Source organism: Triticum urartu, chromosome 5 (assembly GCF_003073215.2).
Source record: "Triticum urartu cultivar G1812 chromosome 5, Tu2.1, whole genome shotgun sequence".
NCBI lineage: Eukaryota > Viridiplantae > Streptophyta > Magnoliopsida > Poales > Poaceae > Triticum > Triticum urartu.
The window spans coordinates 135,090,839-135,110,502 of record NC_053026.1 but is presented as its reverse complement, the minus strand read 5'-3'; positions in this window follow the sequence as shown (position 1 = coordinate 135,110,502).

Below are 19,664 nucleotides of genomic sequence, written 5' to 3'. Positions count from 1 at the left end.
GTGCAGGTGTTATAAATTTCCGGATTGGACCGAGACTTGCCATGCGGCCTTGGTTTACTACCGATAGACCGCCTGTCAAGTTTCGTACCATTTGGACTTCGTTTGATACTCCAACGGTTTATCGAGGGACCGAAAAGGCCTCGTGTGTGTTGCAGCCCAACATCCCTCCAAAGTATCCCAAAACCCACCTAAACCTCTTTTATCATCTAGATCGTTCGATCACGATCGCGTGGCCGCAACCGGCACCTCATTTGGAGCTTCCTAGCTCCCTCTACATATATATAAAGGCCTTCCCCCGAAATTTCGGGCAAACCCTAGTCCCCTCCCTCTCCACGCACCGCCGGACAATTTTCCATCCGGCCGGACACGTCTGACTTACCTCCGCCACCGCCACGTGTCCGCCTCCCGTTGGTCGCCGCCCGTGCCCACTTCGCCAACCCGGGAGCCTGCGACCGGCCCTCCCGGCCCAAGCCGCCGCCGACCAGTCCCCGCGCCTGCGCCGCCATCCGCCTTCGTCCGCCCCGGCGCCGACCGACCGCTGCCACCGCGACGGCCACCGCCGCCATTAACGCCGGCCGCCTCCGCAGCCCGAGCAGGCGACGTCCTCCGCCGCCCCACGACCAGCTCCGGGAGGATCCGGTGAGGTCCGGCCTGGGGGCATCGTCTCCGGCCTCCCCCACCTCTACTCCGGCGAGTCCGACCCGATTCCGGCGAGCACAAGTTCATCCTCAGGAAGCGTGCAATCGGGATCTGGATCTGAGATCTATCTCGCGGTTGACTTTTGCCCCGAAACCCTAGCATTTTTGCATACTTCGTCATCCCATAACTCTGCATCCGTAGCTCCGATTCGTGCGTGTAGCATATCAAAATGTTCGTCTACGAGTACATCATTTCATCTCATTGCATTATTTTCATTTGAGCTCATCTTAATGCCCGAAATTCTGTTGGAAGAGGGCTATGTGATGATAGTTTCAGATCTGTTTCAGCAAATGCCCTTTTGTCATTTTTGCCATGATTAATGTGTTCATGCTATGATCCTGAGCTCTACATGTGTTTTGATGTATGCCATGTCATGTTTACAGGTGTGTATGCCATGTATTTTTGTGATCTTTGTGGTGACTAGCACAAGCATGCAAAGTAGCTTACTCGATGATGCTGATTTCAGGGACTAAGAATTTCACCGAGTCCTTGTCATGTTTTTGTTTTTATGCCATACGTTCATGTTGTTTCCTAGTGATCCATGCCTCTTTTGAGCATGATCAGTAAGGATGTTTTGTTGATAATGTTGTGCTCTATACATCCATGTCTTTGTTGGCAATTATGGAGCAACCTAGCTTGAGTCAATCAAGCTCTACTTTTGCTAGAAAATTTTCCTGGCAGATTGTTGACATGTTTAGCGATTTTGCCGAGAATGTTACTATTGATCCGTGCACGCTATGTTGTTGTTCTTGACATGTCTAGCTTCAATGTCATGTCTATTTCTGGGTGTATGCTTAGTTTACCATGAAATGCCTCGTAGTGAGTGCATCAAGCTCGTAAACATGCCTACTTGTTAATCTGTTTTGCATGCTCCAGTTTTTCACCAAGTCTGAATCTGTTTATGTTTTTGCTATGTTCAGATGCTTGCAATTGTATCTTCTGATCCCTTTTGGTTTATGGTCACTAAGGGACTTTTGTTATATGCTTTGAGTAGCTTCATTCCATGCCTTGCTTTTCCATGATATGTTCCTGTAGCACGTAGTTTTCATGCTCTAAATATTGCTTTCTGATGATAAATTCCTGATATGCTGTTAATTTCACAAAGTCTGAAACCTATTATCTTTTGCACTTTTACCATGCTTGTTTGAACCAGCTATTGAGTGAATTAGCCGTAACTCAGTGTTCATCTTTTTTCAAGCATCATGAGTGGATCCCTTCCATGTATTTTGTTGTTATGTTTGGGTGCTGTAGCATATTTATCTTGATGCATTTAGATGGCTACTTGCTGATTATCGCAGACCGGTGCCATATTTGTTTTGCTTGCCATTTCCATACCGTGCATCCGATTCCGGTGATCTTTATATCGATTTCTACCGAAATCAGCTCACCTTTCTAGTGGAACTCTTGGATTTCCAAGTTGAGGCCAGGCTCATTCATTCCTTTCCAAATCTTGCATATGCATCACATACCGCATTCCGCATATCATACCATGTTTGCATCATGTTGCTTGAGCATTGCACATGGTTGATTGTGTTCCTTTTGCTTGTTGTTTTTGCTTGGGTAGAGCCGGGAGACGAGTACGTGATCGAGGAGCCCGTTGAGTCCGCTTACGAGGATCAAGCCAACTCTGAGAACTTTGGAGGCAAGATGACCATACCCTCGAAATCACTTCTATCTTTGCTTGCTAGATGCTCGCTCTTTTGCTATGCCTATGCTATGATACCTAGCACTTGCTTATCATGCCTCCCATATTGCCATGTCAAACCTCTAACCCACCATGGCCCAGCAAACCGTTGTTTGGCTATGTTACCGCTTTGCTCAGCCCCTCTTATAGCGTTGCTAGTTGCAGGTGAAGTTTGGAGATCGTTCCTTGTTGGAACTTGTTTATTGTTGGGATATCACAATATTATCTTGTTTATCTTAATGCACCTATATAGTTGGTAAAGGTTGGAAGGCTCGTCCTTATGCCTGGTATTTTGTTCCACTCTTGCCGCCCTAGTTTCCGTCATATTGGTGTTATGTTCCCGGATTTTGCGTTCCTTACGCGGTTGGGTTATAATGGGAACCCCTTGACAGTTCACCTTGAATAGAACTCCTCTAGCATGGCCCAACATTGGTTTTACCATTCGCTACCTAGCCTCTTTTTCCCTTGGGTTCTGCGGACTCAAGGGTCATCTTTTTTAAACCCCGGGCCAGTGCTCCTCTGAGTGTTGGTCCACCTTGTCAACCGCTGGTGGCCACCAGGGGCAACTCTGGGCTGGCCTACCGGAAGTTTGGACAATCCGGTGTGCCCTGAGAACGAGATATGTGCAGCTCCTATCGGATTTGTCGGCACATTCGGGTGGCTTTGCTGGTTTAGTTTTACCATTGTCGAGATGTCTTGTAACCGGGATTCCGAGTTTGATCGGATTGTCTTGGGAGAAGGAATATCCTTCGTTGATCGTGAGAGCTTGTGATGGGCTCAGTTGGGACTCCCCTGCAGGGATTTGAACTTTCGAAAGCCGTGCCCGCGGTTATGGGAAGATGGAAATTTGTTAATGTCTGGTTGTAGAAAACCTGAAACTTAACTTAATTAAAAGGCATCAACCGCGTGTGTAACCGTGATGGTCTCTTCTCAGCGGAGTCTGGGAAGTGAACATGGTGTTGGAGTAATGCTTGACGTAGGTTGTTCTAGGATCACTTCTTGATCATAGTTGTTCGACCGTGCTTTGCCTTCTCTTCTTGCTCTCATTTGCGTATGTTTAGTCACCATATATGCTAGTCGCTTGCTGCAGCTCCACATCATACCTTTAACTTACCTTAAGCTTAAATAGTCTTGATCGCGAGGGTGTGAGATTGCCGAGTCCCCGTGACTCACAGATTCCTTCCAAAACCAAATGCAGGGACCGATGATTCCGCTCCAGGTGACGCGTTTGAGCTCAAGTGGGAGTTCGATGAAGACTCTCGTCGTTACTACGTTTCTTTCCTAGATGGTCAGTAGTGGTGCCCAGTTGGGGCGATCGGGGACTTTGTCGCATTTGGGGGTTGATCTTTATTTTGGTTCCGTAGTCGGACCCTGAGTGTATTGGATGAATGTAATGACTTATTTATGTATTTCTGTGACGTGGCGAGTGTAAGCCAACTATGTACCTTTCCCCTTTATTTATTTACATGGGTTGTTGTGAAGATTACCTCACTTGCGACATTGCTTTCAATGCGGCTATGCCTCTAAGTCGTGCTTCGACACGTAGGAGATATAGCCGCATCGCGGGCGTTACACACATCTGACGAGTCCTCTGCCTGAGCTGCGTTCAACAAGTTGACTTTAGCAGACTTGGGATTATGCTTGACCACTGCGGTGCCGGCAGATCTGACAGGAGGAGGAGGAGGAAGACGCCTCTGATTGAAGCATTTGTTGGCATAGTGACCTTTCTGCTGACACTTGTTGCACGTGACCTCCGAGAGCGGACGGTGATACAGAACACTTGATCTTGGAGCATGGGACGAAGTCTTGTTCTGAAAGCCTGGGTTGGGGGGGGGGGAAGATCCATTGCCACCTTTGCTCTTCTGTTGATAAGGCTGACGAAACGGAGGAGGAGGCAGCCAATACTTTTGCTGCTTAGTTACCACATGAGTTGAGGAAGGAGTCGCATCTCTGACTCGCTTCTTGGAAGCATCGCACTTCAGTTGAGCAGTCTCTTGTTTCAGTGCCATGTTGTAAAACTCATCATACTTCTTCGACTCGAAAAGAACGAGAGCTATTTGAAGATCTTCTCTGAGGCCACCTCTGAACTGATAAATCATGCTCTTCTCGTCAGGGACGTCTTGCTTAGCGAAACGAGCGAGCTTCTGGAACATGATGTTGTACTGGTAAACAGACAAGCTGCCTTGCTTCAAGTTGCGGAATTCCTCACGCTTGCTCCCAACAACACTCTAAGGAATGTGGTGAGCTTTGAAGTCTTGACGGAATTCATCCCAGGTAATCACATGACCTCCTCTGGAATCTTTGTATTGTTGATACCATACTGCAGCTTGGTCTTTGAGTTGGAAGGAGGAAAACTTGACAAAGTCCTCAGGCCTGACGTTGCTGCACTCGAAATGCTTGTAGATATCCACGAGCCAATCATCAGCGTCTGTTGCCTCAACATAGTTGCTGAACGTCTTTGGCTGGTTAGCGAGGAACTGATTGAGTGTAGCAAACTAATTCTGATTGTTGCCATGGCCATGATTCCCTTGGTTGCGCTCTTGCAAGATTTGCAAAAGCATCTGCGTGTTTGCATTGGTAGCGGCCGTCACAACTTGCCATGCCTCCGGAGGTGGAGGTGGTGGTGGCGGATCAGGATTCAGAGTAGTACGCGTTGGAGGAGCCATCCTGAAAAGGGTGACATCCGTTAGCATCTTCACAGACATATGTTCAAGCTGAATCAAATGGATCGAAATTGCAACATATAGTCTTAACATCCGAACAAAATGAACGAATGAATTCCAGTCGAAATGGTCAGGTTTCCATAAATTGAGAAGCCACTTAGATAGAGGTAGAAGAATAAAACAATAAGGTATGGACAAGATTAAATACTTGGTAAGGATTACCCAATCACAAACCACATATCCGCGGAAGAAATACTAGAGCTACATGAATTCCCACCTATGAAACTCCCGAACCTTTCCGGTTATGCAATCAGGTGTTGGGGATACAGGGAAAGCATAATATCTCACCCAAATCTAGCAAATCCTACATCCAGGTGTATCCATCCTTCAACACATAACCAGGAAAATTTCGGAAATCATTTACCTCAACCTTCGAAAAGCATCCGTTATACGAGTTATGGCAATACTCTCGAACTCCCGCCCCAGTACTGGGTGGCATCGAGGTTATCTCACCAACAACTGCATAAAAGAGATTTTCGATGTCGGCGAAACTCAGGTATTCCAGAATTGCAATGATGAAATTGTGACGACAACACCTCGGAGCTCAACTCCCCGGGACACTGCCACAACCCCTAAATGTCAGGAGGCACCAAGAACAATGTTCTCGTCACAAAACCATCGGAATGATTCCAAGATACCCGCGTGATCCTAAATTTTTTTAGTGAAATTTGAGAAGAGAAGAGTCAAGACTCTACGTCAGGATGCCTCACCAGAGCGACGAAGGGACTGAGGAGTAAAAAGAAGTCCTACTCCTCGATATATATAATTCCTAAATGACTCAAAACATTTTTCTAGACTCAACAACGCCAATGATTCTATCAAGCAGGGGGCTCCTAAGGTCGGGGAAGGCTCTGATTACCAACTTGTAACGCCCTCGATGCGGCTATATCTCCCACGTGTTGAAGCACTACTTAGAGGCATAACCGCATTGAAAGCAATGTCGGAAGTGAGGTAATCTTCACAACAACCCATGTAATACATAAGGGAAAGAGATACATAGTTGGCTTACACTCGCCACATCACACAAATATCACAAATAACATTACATTCATCCAAATACACTCAAGGTCCGACTACGGAACCAAAATGAAGATAAACCCCAAATGCAACATAGTCCCCGATCGCCCCAACTAGGCACCACTACTGATCTTCTGGGAAATACACGTAGTAACATCCTGAGTTCTCATCAAACTCCCACTTGAGCTCTGTCGAATCACCTGGAGCGGTATCGTCGGTCCCTGCATCTGGTTTCGGAAGTAAACTGTGAGTCACAGGGACTCAGCAATCTCACACCCTCGTGATCAAGACTATTTAAGCTTATAGGAAGGGAAAAAAGGTATGATGTGGGGCTGCAGCAAGCGACTACCATATTTGGTGGCTAACATACGCAAATGAGAGTGAGAAGAGAAGGCAAAAGCACGGTCGAACAACTATGATCAAGAAGTGATCCTAGAACAACCTACGTCAAGCATAACTCCAACACCATGTTCACTTCCCGGACCCCACCGAGAAGAGACCATCACGGCTACACACGCGGTTGATGCATTTAAATTAAGTTAGGTTCAAGTCTTCTACAACCGGACATTAACAAATTCCCATCTTCCCATAACTACGGGCACGGCTTTCGAAAGATCATAACCCTGCAGGGGTGTCCCAACTTAGCCCATCACACGCTCTCACGGTCAACGAAGGATAATCCTTCTCCCAAGACAATCCGATCAGACTCGGAATCCCGGTTACAAGACATCTCGACAATGGTAAAACAAGTCCAGCAAGACCAACCGCTGTGCCGACAAATCCCAATAGGAGCTGCACATATCTCATTCTCAGGGCACACCAAATAAGCTAAGCATACGGAAGCCAACGTAACCCAAGTTGCCAAGGGACGGCCCCGCACGGTGCTCTGGGTTGGACCAACACTTAGAGAAGCACTAGCCCGGGGGTTTAAAATAAAGATGACCCTTGAGTCCGCGAAACCCAAGGGAAAAAGGCTAGGTGGCGAATGGTAAAACCAAGGTTGGGCCTTGCTGGAGGAGTTTTATTCAAGGCGAACTGTCAAGGGGTTCCCATTATAACCCAACCATGTAAGGAATGCAAAATCAAGGAACATAACACCGGTATGACGGATACTAGGGCGGCAAGAGTGGAACAAAACACCAGGCATAAGGCACCAGGCTAGGACAAGGTGGGTTAGAGGTTTGACATGGCAATATGGGAGACATGATAAGCAAGTGCTAGGTTTCGTAGCATAGGCATAGCAATAGAGCTAGCATCTAGCAAGCAAAGATAGAAGTGATTTCAAGGGTATGGTCATCTTGCCTGCAAAGTTCTCAGAGTTAGCTTGATCCTCGTAAGTGTACTCAACGGGCTCCTCGATCACGTACTCGTCTCCCGACTCTACCCAAGCAAGAACAACAAGCAAAAGGAACACAATCAACCACGTGCAATGCTCAAACAACATGATGCAAACATGGTATGATATGCAGGATGCGGTATGTGATGCATATGCCTGATTTGGAAAGGAATGATTGAACCTGGACTAAACATGGAAATCCAAGAGTGCCACTGGATATAGGATATGATTTCGGTCGAAATCGATATAAAGATCGCCGGAATCGGATGCACGGTTTGGAAATGGCAAGCAAAACAAATATGGCACCGGTCTGCGATTAACAGCAAGTAGCCTTCTAAATGCATCAAGATAATTAAGCTACTGCACTCAAACATAGCAAAAAAATACATGCCAGGGATCCACTAATGATGCTTGAAAAAATATGAACACTGAGCTACGGCTAATTCACTCATTAACAGGTTCAAACAAGCATGGCAAAAGTGCAAAAGATAACAGGTTTCAGACTTAGTGAAATTAACATGTCAGGAATTTAACATCAGGAAGCAATGTTTAGAGCACGATAACAACATGCTACAGGAACATATCATGGCAAAGAAAAGCATGGCATGAAGCTACTCAAAGAATACAACAAAAGTTCCTTAGTGACCATAAGCCAAAAGGGATCAGAAAATACAATTGCAACCACGTGAACATAGCAAAAACATAAACAGATTCAGACTTAGTGAAAAAACTGGAACATGGCAAAACAGTTAACGAGTAGACATGTTTACGAGCTCGATGCACTCATTACGAGGCATTGCATGACAAGCTAAGAATACAACCAGCAAGTAGACATGGCATAGAAGCTAGACATGGCAAGAACAACAACATAGCATGCACGGATCAATTAGAACAAGCTTGGCAAAATTGCAAAACATGTTAACAATCTGCCAGGAACATTTTATAGCAAAAGTAGAGCTCGATTGACTCAAGCTAGGGTGCTCCATAAATGCAAACAAAGACACGGGTGGATAGAGCACCACAATATCTACAAAACATCCTTATTGATCATGCTTAAAAGAGGCACGGATCGCTAGGAATCAACATGAACATATGGCATAAAAATAATAATAGGACAAGGACTTAGAATATTTCAAAGTCCCTGAAATCAGCAACATTGAGTAAGCTACTTTGCATGCTTGTGCTAGTCACCACAAAGATCACAAAAATACATGGCATACACCCCTATAAAGATGGCATGGCATACTTCAAAACACATGTAGAGCTCAGGATCATAGCATGCACACATTAATCATGGCAAAAATGACAAAAGTGCATTTGCTGAAACAGATCTGAAACTAACATCACATAGCCCTCTTCCAACAGCATTTCGGGCATCAAGATGAGATCAAATGAAAATGATGCTATGAGATGAAATGGAGTACTCATCGAGACGAACATTTTGATAGGCTACACGCAGGAATCGGAGCCATGGTGATGAAGTTATGATGCGTCAAAGTATGCATAAAAATAACTGGGATTAAGGTTTCGGGGGAAAGTCAATCGGATCTGGATCGGCATCTGGCTCGCGGTTAGTGTAGTGGGTACTGTAGCAGTGCGACGAGCTCGCCGGAACAGGAACTTGAGGCCGCCGGAGTCCGGGGAGAGGTCGCCGGACATGCGGGCGTTGACGTCAAGGCGCGGCCGTGGCGGATCCGGGCGTGGCGCCGGAGTGGTGGGGTGGCGAGGAGCGGTCGGTGGAGGCCGGTGTCGCCGGAGCGGGGCGGTCGCCGGTGATGGCGCGCGGCGGCGCCGGCGGCCGGACACGAGGAAGGAGATGGCGGGGCGCGCGGGGGCGGCTCGGCCCGGACGGGCGGCGAGAGGGCCGGCTTTGGGCTCTCGGGCTCGCGGCGGTGAAGTGGGCGCCGGTTTCCACGTGGCTGCCGGTGAGTGGCTGGCGGCGGTGTGTCCGCTAGGTGGCGGACATTGTACAATGGCGGCGGGGAAGATGGACTAGGGTTAGGAGTGTGTTTGATTCGGAAATTTCATGGAGGGCCTATTTATAGAGGTAGAGGGAGCTAGGAAGCTCCAAATGAGGTGTGGTTTGCGGCCACGCGATCGTGATCGAATGGCCTAGGTGATGGAGAGGTTTTTGGTGGGTTTTCGGCCACTTTGGAAGGGTGTTGGGCTGAAACACACACGAGGCCTTTTCGGTCCCTCGGTTAACCGTTGGAGTATCAAACAAAGTCGAAATGGCACGAAACTTGACAGGCGGTCTACCGCTAGTAACCCAAGGCCGCATGACAAGTCTAGGTCCAATCCGAAACGTTTAGCATCCACACACGAAAAGAGGTAGAAAGGGACCATCGGAGGACATAGGAGCGCCGGAATGCAAAACGGACAATGGGGAAAATGCTCGGATGCATAAGACGAACACGTATACAAATGCAATGCACATGATGACATGATATGAGATGCATGACAAAGACAAAACACACGGAGACAAAACCCGACAACAAGGAAATATAATAACTTAGTGCCGTAAACGGCAAGAGTTGGAATACAAATAAGGTAAATTACATCCGGGGTGTTACAACACTCCACCTCGATGAGTAGCTTCTCCGTGCATGGAAAGCATGTAAGGAATCCAACAACTTGATCCAGATTGGGGCCGATAGATTTTATTGCCAAAATCTTCATTGTGCGCATAGACTGGGTCAAGCTTGTGGGAATCATTTTCTAGAAGATGGTCATAAATACATCAAGAAGAAATTTAAAAATGTGAATTTCAAGAAGACGAAGAAGATGAGTGTTGTACCTGAACAATTACGGATCCAATAAAGAGTTCGGAGAATTTGGCAGACGAGTGCACCAATCCTGTCAATTTCGGCGCGTCAATGACCCTGATTTTTGTTGGACCTTCTAGATCTGATACAAGCAATCTCTCAAGGAAAGGCGCATTCTCAATGACCATAACGTGGAACAGCTAGAGTGATCTCTTCCCAGTTGATGTCTTGTTGCGGGGCCAGCAAGACACATAAATCCATCGGACATTTGTCGAGGCGATGTGGAGGCTAATGAACCCATGGATCTGCTCAAGACGAAGGTACTCGAGCGCAGTACAGCTGCGGAGTAGGTGCTCCATACCCTTCTTCGAGATGAAAACGTCGAAGAGGTCGAGCTGCTTGAGTTGAGGGAGAAGAAGGGCGGGGCGACATTAACCTGGGGAAGATAGCAGGAGCTGAAGCAGGCACGGCACAGCATTGGCGCGAGGCAGAGCGCAGACGGCGACAGAGAGCGACATCGTCCAGCTTCAAATTTGAGCTCCTCGAGCTGATCTAGAGCGGGGGATAAGAACCACTTGTCGAACTTGGGTTGGACCTTGCAATTGGTACTGAACATGTAGATGTTAAGGCGTCTGGCTGGCCTAGGGTGCGATGAAAGGTTCTTGGAGACTGCGGCCATGAGTTTGCAATCCCCGTCGCAGAGGCAGCTATCGACGGTGAGGTTGAGGGGGACGCGGCGCCAGAGGGGGCGCCACCGCTAGGGGAGCAGGGCGGTCCGCACAGCAGATTTGGTGGGGAGGAGGCCGATGATGACGAGCAGCATGTCGTTGGGGAGGATGCTGATGAACTCCAGGCTCACCGGATGCGGTTTTGGCTCGAGCCGCCTTCGCTTGTTGGCTGCCTCGCCGTCCATCTCAACCGGCGGCGACGTCGGTGTACACGTGTGATGGTGTGTGTTGTGTGCTGGGTGTGCGCGAGTGCGTCCTTCTGTGCATGCCGCCGCGTAGTGGTGAATTGTGTGTGAGTGCGTCCTCCACGTGGAAGAAGAGTGTCCTCAATGCACCCTTAATTTATAGCATGCGGGGTGCTACCCCGAGTGGTTTCAACTTTGTTTACTTCACCGCGTGTCAGATGGGCCTCTAGTTTACTTATTTTTCACCCACTGTCACATGGGCCAGCACACGGAGATACAGAACACGAGCTGACAAAGTAGTATGTGGACTAGTTAACCGGTCAACTAAACAATATACGGAGCTATACGCTGACACGGTGAGCGTATAATCCGTCGGCATAGAGTGTTCGTGTGAGAGGGGAGGCCCGTGAGAGATAGCAGAGAGAGAGAGAAAGAGCTACTCCCTCCGTTCGATAATGTAGTTCCAACATTTTTTTAAGTCAAACTTTTGAAACTTTGACCAAGTTTAGAAAGAAATTACTTATATCTACAATACCAAAGATAAATGATAGTATGAAGTAAGTATTTTTTGTGATGAATCTAATGATCTTTACAGATGTAAATGATTTTCTCCTCATATACCTGGTCAAACTTTTATGAGGTTTGACTTTTCAAAACTTCCATATGCTTATGGACGTGAGAGAGTCCCTAACTAGAGAGAGAGAGAGTGAAATAGAAAGAGTGAGTGAAAAAAGTGTGTGTGCGTGTGTGAAAGAGACATGGACAACACTCGATAAAAGTCAAGAAAAAACGTGTGTGTCTTATGCAAACATATCACACATGCATCTCTGACAGCGGAAGCAAGGTGAGGAGATAGTGTGTGGTTGTTTGCAACTGAGAGAGCAAGACCCCTAGCATGTGGACAAGAGGGGTCTCACAAACAAGGGAGAGAGGTCGAGAGAGACGTACGGAGAAAATGCAGACATGGGGAGGAGAGAGTGTATGTTTATCATAGAGAGATCCCCTGGAGATCGTGATGGGACTACATGGGTGGGAGATCGAGTGACAAGGTGTGTGCGCGATAGAAGATACCATGAGAGATATCGAGATAGAAGTATGGATGGAAGGAGACAATACGTGTGTTCCTGATGGCTAGTGAGAGATAATCATACTTAGGGGGGGTGCTTGTGCCTATGATGGAGTGAGGGATTATGGAACTTATTATGGGGGTGCGTGTCACATAGAGAGAGAACAAGGGCAGAGAGTGTTGGATGGGTCTATATGTATAGCGCGAGCGAGACATGTGTATGTGTGAACCAGGGAGCTATAAAGTTTGAGAGAGATTGAGGAGCCCCGATAAGGCTGAGTGGTGCGTCAGATAGCTGAGAGGGGGAAACAGATATTCCATCCGCTACTAATCTCGGGTCAATATGCTTAATCTCAAGTCAAATCGCACTGTGTGGTCAAACTTCCCGAAAGGTCACCCATCCTCACACTACTCCAGCCCGAGCACGCTTAACTTCGCAGTTCTATCCAACCCCAGCAACAGCTCACTTCACAGGCACTTGTTAATATATATATATATATATATATATATATATATATATATATATATATATATCATATCAATCCTATTAAACCTTGTTGATGTCTAGGACTTTGTTCATGTTCATGAGTGTGATGAAATTTTGAAAAAATATTTCAAACTTCCTGGTCATATTACGTATCATATTTTGAAAAAAAATTCCAAAATATTTTTTTTGAAACCAATTTTTTTCTGTTACTAGTGGCGCACCTAGCAAATGGTGCGCCACTAGTAAGTTTGAATTTTTTTTCATTTTCCCCCTCTAGATCTTAATAGCCCCGTATCTTTCGTTCTGTTAGGTTTTTGGGGATTTTGAAGATGTTGAACGGAGTTCCGCCTGTTCGATTTGTATGTAACTGTATGTAACTTTTCGAGTAGATGATTTTTCATATAAAAAACTTTTTAAACCGAGTTCGTATGCAAAAGTTATGCCCATTTTACTAATTTCCAGAGAGATTTTGCAAATAAAGTCGAAATTCATATTTGTAAATTTTCCCAACAACTAGACCACGTATCACATAGGAAACTTATTTTCTTTTATTTTTTAGACATTTCTATCATTTTCTTTTTTTAAACTGAAAAGGTGGTCCACGGGGGGGGGGGGGTGCATTTAGCACCAGGGTTACTAATGGCGCACCTGATGTGTGGTGCGCCATTAGTAGTTTTGAAAAAAAATTAAAAAATTAGTTAGTAATGGCGCACCAGTGGACAGTGCGCCATTACTAGTTAAAACTACTAATTTTCCCAAAGTGGGTGTGGTGCGCCATTACTAGTAAAAACTATTTTTTTTTCAAAACTACTAATGGCGCGCGGTGGGTGTGGTGCGCCATTACTATGTCAACTAGTAATGGCGCACTATCCCATGGTGCGCCATTACTAACAAATTTTTTTTTTCAAAACTACTAATGGCGCACCACACACCAGGTGCGCCATTAGTAATATGTCAATAATAGCGCACCTGTATCTGGTGCGCCATTAATGCCCATATCATCTATAGCCATTTTCCTAGTAGTGAAAAGCAAGGCGAGGAGATACACGAAGATAGCTAGTGTGTGATTGTTTGCAACGGAGAGAAGCACCCCTATAGCACATGTCCAATACAGGTCTGGCCAACAAGGAACAAAGGTTGAGAGGGACACATGGAGAACATGGACACATGGGGAGGGCGAGAGGGTGTGTTTGTGATAGAGAGACCCCCTCGAGATCGTGAGTGGACTATATGGGTGGGAGATCGAGGGAGGTGCGTGCGCGATAGAAAGATGCCCCGAGAGATATCGAGATAGACCATGCACATGTTTGTGATGGAGACTAAGATTAGCTAGTCATATACATATAGGGGGGGACTGCATGTTCCTACAATTGAGTGAGAGACCATCATACTTCGCTAGCTAGGCATGAGATTGTGTGTGTGCGTGTGAGATAGAAAGAGAAGGAGGGAGAGAGATAGAGTTTTAGATGGGCCTATCGAGTGCGAGTGAGATATGCATGTGTATGTGTGACCCAGGTAGATGAAGAGTTTGAGAGAGAGGGGGAAGAGCTCCGAGATGACAGAGTAGTGCGTGAGAGAGTTACGAGCAACGAGCCAAGGAATTTGTGTGCGTATGATGAGTGCACCCAAGATATATAGCTTGGATTAGAGAATCATACATAGTGTGCGAGAGAGACCTATAGATGGAGTATATATGCATGTGAACTAGAAAGACCCCCCTGCACGCACACACACAAACAGAGAGAGAGATGGAGAGAAAAAGAGAGGACCAACAAGGTTTTGTGTTGGATGTGTGCGACAGAATTGAAGGTTGTCGACGAAAGAGAGAGAGACAGCAGGAGTCCGGGAGAGGGGGAGGTCGCGTTTTATGCATCAAAGACTGATATAAACCATGTTTCGATATAAACTTGCATTCAAATATTTAAATTGGAGAACATGTTATCTGCAATCCACACATGAACGGATATATGCGTATATCAAACAAGTTCATTAATTTGACTTTCAACATGTTCATGGAGTACTATAATACTGTACAACATGCTATTCGATTGAGGTGTTCAATTTTGGATTTAGTTCACTATTTTGACCTGGTGAACGAGCTATTTCATTGAATCGAGATATTTCATTTTGGGTTTGATTCCCATTTTTTAGTGGGTCAACTATTTGTCATATAGTAAATCGCTAGCAACGAGCATGTAAAAACACATTACTCCCGAGCATCATCTCTCCATCTAAAAAAGAAGTGGAAAGCTAATATCCTCTGCTCGTTCTCCCAAATTTTGAACGAACCATTAAACATCCTCTGCTCAGTGGAATTCGCCCGAGCAAATAAATGGGACACGTGAAATTACCGTCCTATGTGGGAGGCGCATTAATTGGCCCATTGTGTATCGAGGGTAGGTTCGTAACTTCATCCAAGCGCGCCTTCTCCTTGGCGGAAATGACATGTGCCAAATAATTCATAAACCATGGTCGACAAAACACGCTCTCCCCGCCCGAAATAGCTCGCGCCCACTTTTTCAAAACATGCTCTCCTCGCTCGAAATCGCTCGTGCCCACTATATTTCAAAACACGCCCTCCTCGCCTGAAATCGCTCCCGCCCACTATTTGGGGAGAAGCAAAGTTACTATACTATCCCCGACCCTCAGTACACATATCCAACCTGAGAAGACTAAAGGCAGGGGTAGAACTATAACTCCCCGTCACATTTCAGACAAATGCGTCCGTAAAACATGGTTCCACTCCCCTCCCAATTCCCCCCCCCCATTCATACCTCGTGGGTGCCAAATCACCTTCTCCCCAAAAGCTCCCTTCTCCTGAGCCGCGAAACCTTAGCCCCTGCTCCATGGCGCCCTCAACCGCACGAATTTCACAGCCTCCCTCCTCCCTAATGCCGGAGACGCTGTCCATTTGCCGTCATGCACTGGGTCGTATGCCTCTTACTCCGTGCTGCTGGAGCTGCCTCGACGATGGCCGCGTGAACCGTACCAGAGCCGATTCACCCCCACCATTGTTCACGGCGCCAGAGCGGCTCCAACTTCGGATCCATCCAGAGTCCCGGCGCTGCTTCCCCGTAGCCGTCGACCGTCGCGACATCGCTGTTTCCCTGCCGCCAGTGGACACCTCAGCCGCGCCGGCCTCACTGACTCGGCAGCTGGACCTGCCTACTTCACCATGCCGCTAGATAGGTCGCACCCTCATCTCAAATCACTTTATTTAGGCGTCAGTTGTCTGAATTTTTATTCTGGGCCAATCGATTCCCAATGGGAAGCAGCACCCCTCGAGGCGGCGGAGCTCCAAGGCTGTCGGTTGGCTGGTGTCTAACGTAAGGGTGCGGGGCCGCAAGTTCGCCGCGGTTGCAGCACATAGATGTCTATCTTAGAGTTGCGTGGGTTCAAGGTACTACCGCCGCCGGATCTTGATTACGGGGAGTTTTTGTGGATTAGCCCGGGGGTGGCGCAACCACGGCAGTGCGGTGGGGTGGGGTGCGGGGTTTTGGACGGGGCCACGGACGGCGGAGGCAAGCTGCTCTGCCGTTGGTCGCTGGCTCTTCGGGGAAGATTCCTAACAGTGTCAGCAGGGAGGTAAAAGACGGCCATCAAGCCATCCGGTGTAGATCAGACAATACCAAAATAAAATAAAATCGTGTGACCCCAATTTAGTCTCAGTCAACAGACGTGTGACCACTCTTGTACCTTGTTGTTGATCTCTTAGTTTATTTCTTCATATCAAAGAGATGTGTCATTCTTAACATTATGCGTTATCTACATCTTCAGCCACATCGTCTTCTGACTCACCGCAGCTGCTCCAACAAGGGAAGCATACACCAGAAGGGAGCTATAGTCCGCACTCAACAGTTCCCTACATCGAATGCGCGTGCCCGACATGGACAGCGATGTAACACCCCGGATGTAACTTTCCCAATATGTATTCCAACTCTTGCCGTTTCCGGCTTTAAGTTATTTTATTTTCTCGGGTTCGGGTCTTTGTCTCCGTGTGTTGTTATCGTTGTCATGCATCTCATATCATGTCATCATATGCATTGCATTTGCATACGTGTTCATCTCATGCATTCGAGCATTTTCCCCGTTGTCCGTTTTGCATTCCGGCGCTTCGTTCTCCTCCGGTGGTCAATTCTACCTTTCTTTCGTGTGTGGGGATTAAACATTTCCGGATTGGACCGAGACTTGCCAAGCGGCCTTGGTTTACTACCGGTAGACCGCCTGTCAAGTTTCGTACCATTTGGACTTCGTTTGATACTCCAACGGTTAACCGAGGGACCGAAAAGGCCTCGTGTGTGTTGCAGCCCAACACCCCTCCAATTTGGCCCAAAACCCACCAAAACCTTCTCCATCATCTAGAGCGCGTGGCCGAAAAGCGCACCTCATTTGGACTCTCCTAGCTCCCTCCACCTCTATTTAAAGACCCCCCATTCCAAATCTTGGATCCCCTCCCCGAAACCCTAAAAAATTCCCAGATCCGCCGCACCGGACGTGTCTGGCCCGCGCCGGACAACGTCCGCCGGCAACCGCCGCCACTCAGCGCCCGCCATGTGTCGCCGCCATCTCTCCCCCTCCGCCGGCCCGCTCGGGCCCGAGACCGGCCCCCGCGAGCCCATCGCCTCCGCCGCCGCTCGCCCGAGCCCTCTCCCTCGCCGCGCCGCCCGCCTCCTCCTCGCCGGCGCCGGCCCCGCCGCCCTGCTCCGGCCTCGTCAGCGACCGCCGCGTCCGCCGCCCGGGGCGAAGCTCCGCCCTCCGACCACCGCGCCGGCCCCGCCGGCAACGCGCCGCCCGGAGCTCGTCGGCCCCGGCTCCGGTCTCCTCTCCAAGTCCGGCGACCCTCCGGCGACCTCGAAGCTCCGGCCGACGAACCTCGCAGAGCGTGCCAGATCTGAGATCTAAAATCTCGAGGGTTGACTTTTTGCCCGAAACCCTAGTTCATATGCTCCTGTTCATCGTGCTATAACTTTGTATCCGTAGCTCCATTTCGCGCATATAGCGTATCAAAATGTTCGTCTCAAAGAGCACATCATTTCATTCCATTGCATCTTTTTCATTTGAGTTCATCTCGATGCCCGAAATGCTGTTAGAAGAGGGCTACTTGAGATAATTGTTAGATCTGCTACTCCATTTAGATATTTGTCATTTTTGCCATGATTATTGTGTGCATGATATGCCCATGAGCTCTACATATGTTTTGTTAAGGGTTTTGCCATCTTTCCAGAGGTGCAAACCATGTATTTTTGTGATGTGTGTGGTGACTAGCACGATCTTGCAAAGTGAGGCTCTTGGTAATGCTGATTTCAGGGACTTAGCATTTCCACTAAGCCCTTGAGCTGTTTATCTCATGATGCCATATGTTCATGTTGTTTCCTAGTGATCCGTGCCTCTTTTGAGGATGATCAGTAAGGATGTTTTGTTAATCTTGTAGTGCTCTATCCATCCATGTCTTTGTTTGAAATTATGGAGCACTCTAGCTTGAGTCAATCGAGCTCTACTTTTGCTACTTCGTGAATCTGGGCAGATTGTCTACTTGTTAGCGATTTTGCCGATGATGTTGTAGTTGATCCGTGCATGCTATGTTATTGTTCTTGCCATGTCTAGCTTGCATTTTTTGTATTCTTGATGGGTGTATGCTTAGCTTGTCATGACTTGCTCTGAAGTGAGTGCATCGAGCTCGTAAACATGCCTACTTGATATTTGTTTCAGCATGCTCCAGTTTTTCAGTAAGTCTGAGAACTGATTATGTTTTTTGCCATGTTCACATGCTTGCAATTGTATTTTCTGATCCCTTTTGGCTCAAGGTCACTAAGGGACTTTTGTTAATCTCTTTGAGTAGCTCCATGCCATGCTTTACTTTACCATGTTCAGGTCCTGTAGCATGTAGTTTTGTTGCTCCGAAGTGTGCTACCTGATCTGAAATTCCAGACAAGTCTAAAATCTGTTTGCCATATGCATTTTTGCCATGCTTGTTTTGAACCTGTTAATGGATGCATTGGCCGTAGCTCAGTGCTAGACTTTTGTTAAGAATCATGAATGCATCCCTGCCATGTATTTTGTTGTCATGTTTGGGTGTTGTAGCTTGTTCATCTCTTTGCATTTAGATGGCTACTTGCTGTAAATCGCAGACCGGTGTCATATTTGAATTGCTTGCCATTTCCAAACCATAACTCCGATTCCGGCGTTCTTTATATCGTTTTCAAGCGATTTCATCTCATCTTTCCAGTGGCACACTTGGATTCCAAAGTTGAGGCCAGGTTCATGGATCCCTTTTCAGATCTTGCATATGCATCCCGCATCGCATCCCGCATAGCATACCATCCTTGCATCATATTGTTTGATCCTTGCACGTGGTTGATTGTGTCCTTGTTGCTTGTTTGTCTTGTTTGGGTAGAGCCGGGAGACGAGTTCACTAACGAGGAGCCCGTTGAGTTTTCTATGGAGGATCCAGTCAACTCTGACAACTTTGCAGGCAAGATGATCATACCCTCGAAATCACTACTATCTTTGCTTTGCTAGATGCTTGCTCTTTTGCTATGCCAATGCTACGATGCCTACCACTTGCTTTCAAGCCTCCCAAATTGCCATGTCAAACCTCTAACCCACCATGTCCTAGCAAACCGTTGATTGGCTATGTTACCGCTTTGCTCAGCCCCTCTTATAGCGTTGCTAGTTGCAGGTGAAGATTGGAGGCCGTTCCTTGTTGGAACATTTATTTACTTGTTGGGATATCATTATATTGCCATGTTATGTTTATGCATCTATACACTTGGTAAAGGGTGGAAGGCTCGGCCTCTCGCCTAGTGTTTTGTTCCACTCTTGCTGCCCTAGTTTCCGTCATATTGGTGTTATGTTCCCGGATTTTGCGTTCCTTACGCGGTTGGGTTATAATGGGAACCCCTTGATAGTTCGCCTTGATTAAAGCTTTTCTAGCAATGCCGAACCTTGGTTTTACCATTTTCCACCTAGCCTCT